Source organism: Panthera pardus, unplaced genomic scaffold (genome assembly GCF_024362965.1).
Source record: "Panthera pardus isolate Hobbes unplaced genomic scaffold, ASM2436296v1 HiC_scaffold_13, whole genome shotgun sequence".
Lineage (NCBI taxonomy): Eukaryota > Metazoa > Chordata > Mammalia > Carnivora > Felidae > Panthera > Panthera pardus.
In genome coordinates this window covers 2391689-2402652 of record NW_026526688.1, presented here as the reverse complement: position 1 = coordinate 2402652, position 10964 = coordinate 2391689, and positions in this window count along the sequence as shown.

The following is a 10964-nucleotide window of genomic DNA, read 5'->3' as shown; positions in this document are numbered from 1 at the left end:
GGGTCAGAGAGAGGGAGACACAGAATCTGAAACAGAAGAGCATTTTTTAAACTATCTGTTCTGTCTTTTAAGATGTCACATCCTTTTTAAAGAGCACGAATAAACTACAAAGTGGGACTCATAGATGGCTCTTTCCATTCATGTCTGCCCTAATAATGCATTTGGCTTGAAAGTCTATTTTGTATAAAATTAATATAACTAAGGGCGCCTGGGTGGCTCAGTCGGTTGGGCGGCCGACTTCGGCTCAGGTCATGATCTCGCAGTCTGTGGGTTCGAGCCCCGCGTCGGGCTCTGTGCTGACAGCTCAGAGCCTGGAGCCTGTTTCAGATTCTGTGTCTCCCTCTCTCTGACCCTCCCCCGTTCATGCTCTGTCTCAAAAATAAATAAATGTTAAAAAAAAAAAGAAAAAAAAAGAAAAAAAATTATAACTAGCCCAACTCGATTTTGGTTAGTCCAATTTGTACACATTTTACTTTGTCTCTATCCTGTAACTGGTTGCCTCACAATCTTTCCAAGATAAAACATAAGTATAAAACTAAAGACATCTAATTCCCCACTCTAATTACAGAACAATCTAGAAGAACCTTAATTGAGCTTGTCTACCTCCCCACTTGGATGCTTTGCTGTCCAATAGGTTATTGCAGCATTTTTTCTAGAGAATCCATAAATTAGTCAAAAGCATTATATTTTACAAAGCTTGGATTCCCACAGACGATGACCACTCTACTTGCCATGTCTCTTGAATCTCACTCAGCACTTCTGGAATCACTATCCTTCTGCTTGTTGAAGTAGATCCTTTAGAAATTCCTTAAAAACTTTTGATTCTTATTTTTCTCCAAATATGCCAGCCCTAGGATCTGGATATACTCTAGACATTTACCACTGTGACACTTCACCCCTCTTGTCTGGCACTACTCAGATTTCCAGCCTTGGTGCAGATATCCAGAGATATACACACACACTCTCTCTCTCTCTGTCTGTCTCTGTCTCTCTCTCTCAGAATCATTTGGAACCTCTCTTATTTCTCATAAAATCAGCAATCTCTCAGAGTGTGTCTTATCCAGAATTTAGTTGTTCTATACTGGGAGTGCCCCACAGAGATCTTAACTCATTGAAATGAGGGAAATACACATCAATTTTTTGGCTCTTAACCCCACACTTCTTTATTCTTACTTTGCTACATTTCTATTTCTATTTTGTATATGTTTTATCTCCTTGAAGAAACAAAATCTTTGGACACTTTGCCCTCTACTTCTTCCAGTCCTGTGTGTGTGTGTGTGTGTGTGTGTGTGTGTGTGTGTGTGGGTTTGGAAGCACAAGAGGTCTTTATCATACTCTTGTATCTCATGGCTTATTAAGGGGGCAAGCATTGGGTCGGGTAGTTTGCAGACACTCCATTGTACCCTCACACAGCGTGAAAGGTGAGAAAAAAGAGACACTGTGGTAATTCTTTCATAAGTTGCTCAAGTTGTGTAACTAATAATCAGCTGAACTCAGGGGGTGAAACAGAACCTAACTTTACTCTTTCCCAGTCCCGGCCCTTCAGGTTTCCAGTATACATTCCCTCTTCTCTCAATGGAAAGGAATCTTGAGAAGAATTCACACTTTCCCAGGTCACCCTCGAGGAGTATGCAGTTCAAATTAATCTCAAAATTTCAACCTTTCATCCCACTGAAAACGCCTGACTTTCCTCAAATCAGTTCACTTTTATTTTTTTTTTTTTATGTTGGAAAATGGAGTATTCAAAGAAGATCATGAGGAAGAAAAAGTCTGGTCTAAATAGTACTTCTGCGATCCAGTTTGGGGTCTTCTCCCATGGTGTGCTTGCAAGGGTTCTCCGGAGGGCACCTTAAAATCAGGTTACGTGCGGGGCCGGGAGGCCAGTTTTGCGTTCTCACCCACCATTCACAGTGACGCACCTGTAGCCTCTCTGTGCTAACATCCTTACCCAGGAGGAGGCTCTGTGGGGGAGAGTATTTCAGGATGGGACACTGGACACTGGGAAGACAGCGTGCATCCTTGTCCCCTGTTGGTGGCAGATGAGAGTGCAGCAGACTCCCTCCCTAGACACCCCTCCTCCTTCTGCTTCAGGGACTCCACAGCTAGGGCCCAAAGCATCGCCAGTCACCAATCCGCAGCAATCCCCAAATACCAGAGCGAAAATGGTCTCTACGAGACTCTCATGCAGTGCCCTCCATCCGGTAGAGGTGACGGGTCTTCCTCGTTGAAAACTGACAAGTTTTTCCAAATAAATACTAACGTTAGCGCCTTCAACCCCAGTCTCTTCTGTTCTCCCAAAACACTGGCGATCAGAGCACAGGAGTTTCACGCTGTCTTATATCTGTGTTGCTTACGCTGTTTCCTGATAATTGCATTAAACTCAGCTTTGAAAATCGGCTAAAATGCAATCACTACACTTTCAACTTCATCCTACGGTTGGAGAAGCCAGAGTTCAAAGCCAACTTGCCTAACTGAACTCCTAGCTCTTCTTCTAAATCCTGCTCAACACGTAAATACAGTGCATTAATTTCCCGGAATGGGAGGAAAAAGTGTCAGGAGGCCAGAGGCGTAGATTTCATTCCTATTCCCACCACAGACTCCTTGCGACCTGGGGTAGGTTACCAATCCCTTTTGCCCTGGAGTCATTCCCTTGCACCCTAAGCGAGCTAGAATACATCGACCCAAGAGAACCCAGAACAGATCGTTTTTAGGTCTAACATTCTATGTCTCTATGAAATATCCTCCCGATTCAATCCCCAGCACTGTCAGCTGAAGGCAACTCTTCCGTATAAAGATCGAAAAATCCAGGGTGCCTTTAAGAACGTGTCTGCACTTCCCGTTATATGCAGCAGACACACAAAAAAGAATTCTATTGATTCCCCGAACTCTAACACACACACAGTTATTTTTAAGAGAGCAAAAACTATCTAGTAGCCCAATGCAGTGAATGACTGGTCATTATGTCATAGAACAACTATTAGAGTTGAAAACAAAATAAATCCATCTGGTTGAACGAGGTTACTATGCACACGCTCTTGTGTGTCCCTGGCTCATGGCACCCACCTCTAATTTCTTCTTCAAAATGTAACGCTCTTGGTGTTACGTGACACTCTGTGATAAATGCTTTTATTTTTGTAAAATGTTTATTTGTTGTGAGAGAGAGGAAGGGAGGAAGAGCACACGTTCGTACAAACACAAGCAGGCGAGAGGCAGAGAGAGAGGAGAGAGAGAATCCCAAGCAGGCTCCATGCTGTCAGTACAGAGCCCAACATGGGGCTCGATCTTACGAACCCTGTGATACTGACCTGAGCTGAAATCCAGAGTCAGACGCTCAACCGACTGAGCCCTGCAGGTGCACCTATAATAAAGGCTTCTAGAACCAGGTAATGAAAATGTGATAATCTACTAATTCTAAGTTCCCACTGCTTAACTGTCGTATGGAAAGTTTGGTCTGTACGTCTGTCTCTCCAAACAGAAATGTGCATTGCTTGAGGGCAGGGCTGCATTTCTGAGACTTGTATTCACAGATTCTCACAGATTTGTGTTTGTGTTATTTGTACTGTGGCTCGTAGCAGGCACTCTGTTTGCATGTGAAATGTGTTGCCCAAACTATGCACTCACGCGGGAAAAATAAGATCGATCTGTTTGGGTGTGGAGACCCAGAAATATCTAAAAATCACTGAGGAATTTGGATTTCTCCATTTTATTTAATTTAGAAAGATATTCTCGTGGCAGCATCTTCTAGGATGAATGAAAATTATACCCGCATTTAAATTCAACCGTCAGACCAGTCCTTCTCACAGCAGAGTCAAAGTTCAGCACATAATGGTCGCGCGTTATAATGTCATGAAGAGAAGCAAGGTGGTCCTCGCGGAGGGATGTTGTCTGAATTAGCTAATGGGTGACTGACTGACTGTAATGGGTGACTTATCCATTCACGTATTGATAGACATTTAGGTTGCTTCCATATCTTGGCTATTTGGGGATGCAAAGCTCTGCATACGTGATAATTACGATTATTATCATGGGGAGTAGGACGTTCCTCGTCGCTCTTTGAGCAAAGGGCCAGAGGATGAGTTTGCTACCAGATACAAGGTAGCTACCAAAAAGAGGTGTGCAAATAAGGAGTGATACGGTGCCCACCGCAGCTGAGTTTTGTTCAGAAAGTTGCTTCTGTACTGTGCAGCTGATAACGCATCAAAACAGGCAACATAGTGGGCGCTTTTGAGATCCAGAAAGGCATCACAAAAGACTGTTTATTTTCTTTACGTTAAAGACCTACGACGTTACACACAGAGCAGAGTCTCCAGTATCCTTGCAGATGGAGAGCAAGTCCTTAGAAGTGCAGACAGCACAGGGATGTTGGAAAAGACACGCGTGCCAAGACACGGAGAAAAACACCCGGCTTTCAAAAGCCCCTTATCCAGCGTGTGTTTCTTTTCGGGGACCCAGATTTAAAGGAGAAAAGAGAGGCAAACACAGACTGTTATCTTCCATAAACAGGGGTCATCACACAAGAAGCCGGAGCCCCGAGGAGCAGAAGCGGTGGTCACAGAGCCATAGGCAGAGCTGGCGGGGACGTCCATGTGGCCTTGGGTCAGCAGGCTGGAGCGCCACCCCCCACGGAGGCCTGACTGCCCCCTCGCCGTCCCCCACCCCTGTGCTGCGATGACCCCATGGGGACAGCCCCCTGTCCAGACCGCCTTCCCCCCTACCCACGTGAAGCTGTCAGTCACAAGGCTTTACCCAGCTCTGCTCCTGAGAACACTTTTCATTTCTCAGGCACTAATAGGAATGAGGTGGGAGGAGGAAAAGAGGGTCATAATGAGGCTCTCATTTAAATTCTCTAATTAAAGAGGTTTTCAAGACTTTTAGGAATATTACCGTTTAGGGGGCAATGGCTGATTCTGAGAGCTCGGTCCAAAGCTGTCTTTGGAAGCATTCGGGACAGAGTATTTATCTGACTTGCTGGAGAAAAGACAAATGAAAAAGCAAACAGTTCATTATTCCAACTATTAATGGGGAGGAGACACCCCGAGACAGCTGGGCTTCTCAGTCTCTGCAGAGCCCCTCGGAAGCACTAATGAGACCCGACGCCGACTGCTGGTCGCCCAGCCCACCCACCAGTGCGGCCCATACGTCCTCGGCCCTACACTCACGGAGCGTTTCTCAAGACCTTCCAAGGAAATCATAAAGTGAATCAATCTGTTTGCATCTCATCGCCTTCCTCCACCTCCCCCACTTCTGGTTGGCTAGGAAAGGGCCAGCAGCCATAAGGACAATGACCAGCAGCCATAAGGACAACGGCCAGCAGCCATTAGGACAACGGCCAACAGCCATAAGGAATCAAAGAAGGCTTGTGAGTCACCGGCGACCGTGAGTCAGATTCCACGTGATCTGTGAGGACTGTGCCAATCGTCCCTGATAACGATCCTGATACCCTGATAACCAGGCTGGTGTCTCTCGAGCTGCAGTGGGGCTGTGAATGGCCCAGAGATCTTATGAAAACGTGGATTCTAATTCAATACATCTGGGGGTGGGGGCACCAGGTTCTGCATCCTTATGCTCTTTTATCCACCACGTGAACCAGGAGGAGGGTTCCATGACCTCCTGTCCATCTGCAAACCCTCCGTATCTCAAAAATACATATGTAGTGATGCATTTTTAGAGCTGCACACGATTCTTATTTGCATGTGCAGAATCGCGTGGTCCAAACCCGCGGCCATGAAGAGTTCCACGAGGAAAATGAGTGAGGGTATCTGCCTGGTGGTTGCAAAGTTCACAATGAGATGCCCATCGGGCATTATGGGCGTGCGTGGACACCTCTCTCCCACAGAGACCCAGAATCCGCTCGCTCTATGCCTATGGAGAGAGTCACACAGATTTCCCAAAATGGTTCTGGATCCAAATAGGGTGTTTTGGCCCAACCCTTCCTAACTTGTCCCCTGGATTCATACGGTATGAATATACACTCACTGAGATCTGGGGAACCCTACGTCACGGGCAACACGGCCCAAAAGGCATGAACACAGAATCGGCCACGGGGTGACCTCAGCATCCTTGCGAGATCTTGGTCCAAAGAGATCAGGTGTTCTCCCCGGGGCACCGGAGGCAGCAAATCAGAGGACAACGGAGGAGGTATGCAAGAGAATTCTTACTATGTGTATCTACCACAGACTTAAACTGCATTCTTACGTTTTTTCCCCAGACCTGAGCACGAAAATGAATTATTTGAATAAGTTTTCTATCATAAAACATATGTTTAACTGAATAGGTAATTTAAGTAAGTGCCAACAAGACATCTAATCAAAAATCATTTCATGTGCACAAAAATGGGAACCACCGTTGACAGTTCATGTCAGCCATTGGAGGCCTCTTATCGGTAGTATTTATAATTATCTGAAAGCCAAGTTCCTGTCTTTAATTGGACTACTTCTGTAAATTCACATCAGCAAAATAACACTTTCTCTACACCTAAAGTCATGTTTTTACCAGTATCCCAAGGAATAACAAGCCAAAACAGATGCTCTGTTACTCTCGTATATTTCCAGCTTCGTTGAGGTTTGATTGACAAAAATTGCACATAATTAGATTTGATAGCATGATATTGGTTTGTTTCACAATGTGTGTAGCAAAATGATGATTGAATATACACGTTCGTCACGCAATGGTCACCACAGTCAGGCTAATAATTAACACGTCTACCGTCCCACAGAGCCACGTCGCGTTTGTGTGCTGAGAACACCTGTTTTTGAGATACGTGACCTGGGTATTCGATTACCGTGTGCTTTTGTGTGAAGGTGTGCTCCCGACGACCTCAGTCTCTCTGACCTGATGGTCTATCATTTTTGCCACAGGAGACACTCTGCAGAAAGGGGCTCCCAGCCCTGCGTGGATGTCCCTACACGGCTGTGCCCAGGCTCGGGGGTCTGTCCCCAGCGGTTGTCGGTGTCTTTCTGCAGATACACTGCCCCAGTGCCCTCCCGTCTCCACAGGCCAGCCCCGCTCAGGGGTCCTATAGTCCATTGACTGTCCCAACCAGCAGACCAAAACTCCAGTGAGATGGAGAGCGTGTCTGCCCATGCGTGTGTTAGAGAACAAAGCCCCTCATTCTCCTCCTACTAAAGCTCTATTTCCTATCTGACCACCTTTCTTTGTGTGCCTCCTATGGGAATATCTTCTCCAGAGCAGAGTCCGATCATCTCAGACTCTCGGAGGCAAGGCTGACCCAGCACTGTCCACTTCCACGGTCTCTGTGATTCTTGACCTTTGGATCATGAGCCTGGGACGTCAGACTGACCTCTACTTCTGTGGCCCCTCGAGCTGTATAATGACGGAAATACCATAAATCACAGGGTTTTAGAAGCTAGTGAAATAAAGTCAGAATTACAAAAGAAATTTACATTTGTTGTGAAAGCAAGGATTTGTCGGGTCCATCAATATTGTCACAGTGCCATCTAATGGAAACATGAAATAAATGTATACTTTAGAAAACTAAGAAAATGGAGTTTAAGAAGATGATGAGATAGCCTATCAAGTTATCAGAAGGTACTTTTTCTCCATATTTGTGGTTTCTCCACGAAAATTGTGATGCACGTGTTTCAAGTGATTATAATTTCAATTGGATAAGGAAATACACGTGGAAGTCAACCACATTATTTTTCCTTTAAATCACCATGAAAAGATACTTCAAATGTTTATTTCTGCTGTTTTCCAAAACATATAAACATAGAATTCAAAATTTTCTTCATAGTTTACAAAAGACTATAAATGAAAGAAACCCTTTAGTAATTTTGAAAACTTTGCTTTAGGGAATATCATAATTTCATTTAGGGTAAAATGGCATAATCATATATAGTCTTAAATAACTTTTATAAGAAGTAGATTTTCAAAGACATTGCAAGAGATCTGGAGTGAGTTTAGGAAGGTCTCCCTTTGTGGATTCATTAGGTAGGTGACTATTTTCAGATGAATGTTGCGAGGGCCATCTGTCCACAGATTTTTATGAAGTCTGATACGCCTCTGCATTGTTAATCTGTCCCGAACCCCCACATGGTCTGTGCGGCATTGAATAAAACATATAACGTGAAGTTGGGTTATTTGTAATTTTATGCCACTTTCTTCTCATTTCAAAGGACATTTCCTGATTGCTTTTGATGTTAAAGTAACGGTGTTAATCTGATTATGTGTCCCAATGTCTCTCATATTATTCTGTCACTCAGGATGAGAACTCCGTGTCAACTGTCTCTACGTGCCTCGACTTCCCACAAGTGAAAGACGTTCTGTCAATCACTGGGACAAGACTCCTTGACCAAGCACACTGTCACTCTACCATTTCAGTCCTAAACAAGGCACATTAGCAATGGAGCTAAACACGTGAATCTGGACACAACTCAATCGTAACATGAAATTATATTATTTTTCATGCACTCTCACTGTAGTGTTCCGATCATCACTCCTTCTATTGCTATATTACATTAAAAAAAATCCCAAATCCTACTTTGGTATCTAAACTTGCTTACACATTAGCTCGCTCAACAAATTTCATTTATCATCATGATGTGCAGACAAGACAAATAAGATACAACGTTTCCAAGGAGTTCAAAGGTGGATGCTAGAAACACTGAAAACTGCAGAAGGAAAACAACAGGTCATTAATCCAGTTGTATCATTATAAAAACAACAACAACAACAACAACTTTGTGCCATAACAAATGTAAAGACTTCCTAGACGAAGATAATCTGAGGCCTCTGGAAAATCTCTAGAAATTAATGTTTCGGTTTTTCAGAAATACTTTTAATAAAAGTATCCCAACTCTATTACTTAACGTCACTACCATTTCTACTCCATAATAATTTAGCACGTCAATCAGTGCTTTAAACCTCAGATGGTTCAAGCCTGTGTTTCCTTTAAAATAAAACCCACGGAAGCAGCACATCGAAGAGAATTTGCATCACGTCTGCCTGATACGTTCAGGCTGACTTCATTTGTTAACCTGTGCCAGGCGTATCTGTTGATTTTTATCTTTCTTCCCAGCACTAATTTCTCTCTCGTCAGATTCCTTACAAAATACAACTCAATTCCACTCTAATCTCCTAAACCCGATGCTTGATCCCGTAACTCCTGGGGTAAAATGTGTTCCTTTCAACTTGTTTCAAGTTACATTTTCATCGGACATTTTCTGGTGTTTTGGAAAAGCATTGTTAACATTTTTTTTTTTTCAACGTTTTTTTTTTATTTTATTTTTGGGACAGAGAGAGACAGAGCATGAACGGGGGAGGGGCAGAGAGAGAGGGAGACACAGAATCGGAAACAGGCTCCAGGCTCCGAGCCATCAGCCCAGAGCCTGATGCGGGGCTCGAACTCACGGACCGCGAGATCATCGCGGGGCTTGAACTCACGGACCGCGAGATCGTGACCTGGCTGAAGTCGGACGCTCAACCGACGGCGCCACCCAGGCGCCCCAACATTTTTTTTTTTAATATCAGCATTATATATACTTCAAAGCGAATCCTGGTGTTTCCTTAGTTTGATATGGTCAGACTTTTCAGATTCCCCGGAGTCAGCGTTCGGTTTCACAGCAGATCAGCGGCGAGAGACCCTCATGCAAAAACGTTATTTTGGGGGCTCAGGAGCTGAGACAACACACGTGACGGGTTGAGGGAGTGCAGCCACATGTCACATGTCACATGGCGCCACCTGGAGAGGCAGCTGCGGGCTCAGGGAACCGTCACGTTCTCCTGGGTCCTGCTGTAAGAAATCTCCAAGAAAACAGCACGCCTGCTTAGAAGACGCCGTGGGCAATGCCCCTTTTCAAAAATCATCCAAAGGCAGTAAATTAAAGCACAGAAAGCCTTCCCAACAACGGCTCACTCCCAAATAAATACCTGGGTAAATTGCCAAAGGCCCGTGGGAGGCAGAGCTTTGGTAGTCTTCTTTAAAAAAAAAAAAAAAAACTGGTCCTCTCCACTCTCCGGTGGACATGCTCCTCGTGACCTGGCCATGAGAGAATGTGCCAGACAGATCCGCACGAGATCACCTCCGAGTTGGTTGCTTTGCTTGTTTACGGTGGTGAAATACGCTCAACACAGAATTTCCCGTCTTAACCATCTCTCCATAAATGGAATCATGCAGCGTCTGTCCTTTGGTGACTGGCTGCTTTCAGCGTAATGTCCGCAAGGTCCATCCGGGTTGTAGCGGGTGTCAGGACTTCCTTCCTTTTTAGGACTGGGTAGTGTTCTGCTGAGTGCATATACTACGTGTCGCTTATCCGTTCACTCATCTGTTGCTGGACATCGGGGCTGCTTCGCGTTTTAGCTGTTGTGAATAATAACACCGCTATCCGTAAGGCAAGACGTTGAAGATAAGTGATATGTGGTCGCGGTCTGCAGAGCAAGCAATCAGTGTATGAGCCTGGAGACATGGAATGACGCACATACGAATTCTTCCCAGGAGCTTTTCTTTTCAAGGAGGCTCCAACCCAGTGCAGAGCCCAAGGACACGCGTAAACTCATGACCCCGAGACCCAGGACTGAGTCCAACACTTAACCCACTGAACTACCCAGGAGCCCCTATCCCGGGAACTTGTCTCATCAAACCCACGATGTCCCAGGGATTCCAGGAGGGAAAAAGTAAAGGAAAATGTACTAAACAGAGTACAGGGTAAAGCTACAGGAACAGTTAACCTACGTACAGGTGACTCATTCAGAATCTGACGCGGGAGGCGCCCGGCTCCACACCAGCAAGGTGTGAAAAGGGTGAGGCTGGGAGGGTAGGTTTTCCACGGCCTTGCTGGGGGAGCCCCGGCTGCAGTGAGGGTGTAAGGTGAACGCGGATCTCTCACCTCCAGAGCGAACCATCTGCGTAGATCGTGCCCGCCCGGGTAGCTGTGTGCACGCGGCTGGGGGACACCACACCCAAACGAGGAAGGCTTCCTGGAGGAGGTGCTGACTTCGAGCTCAGC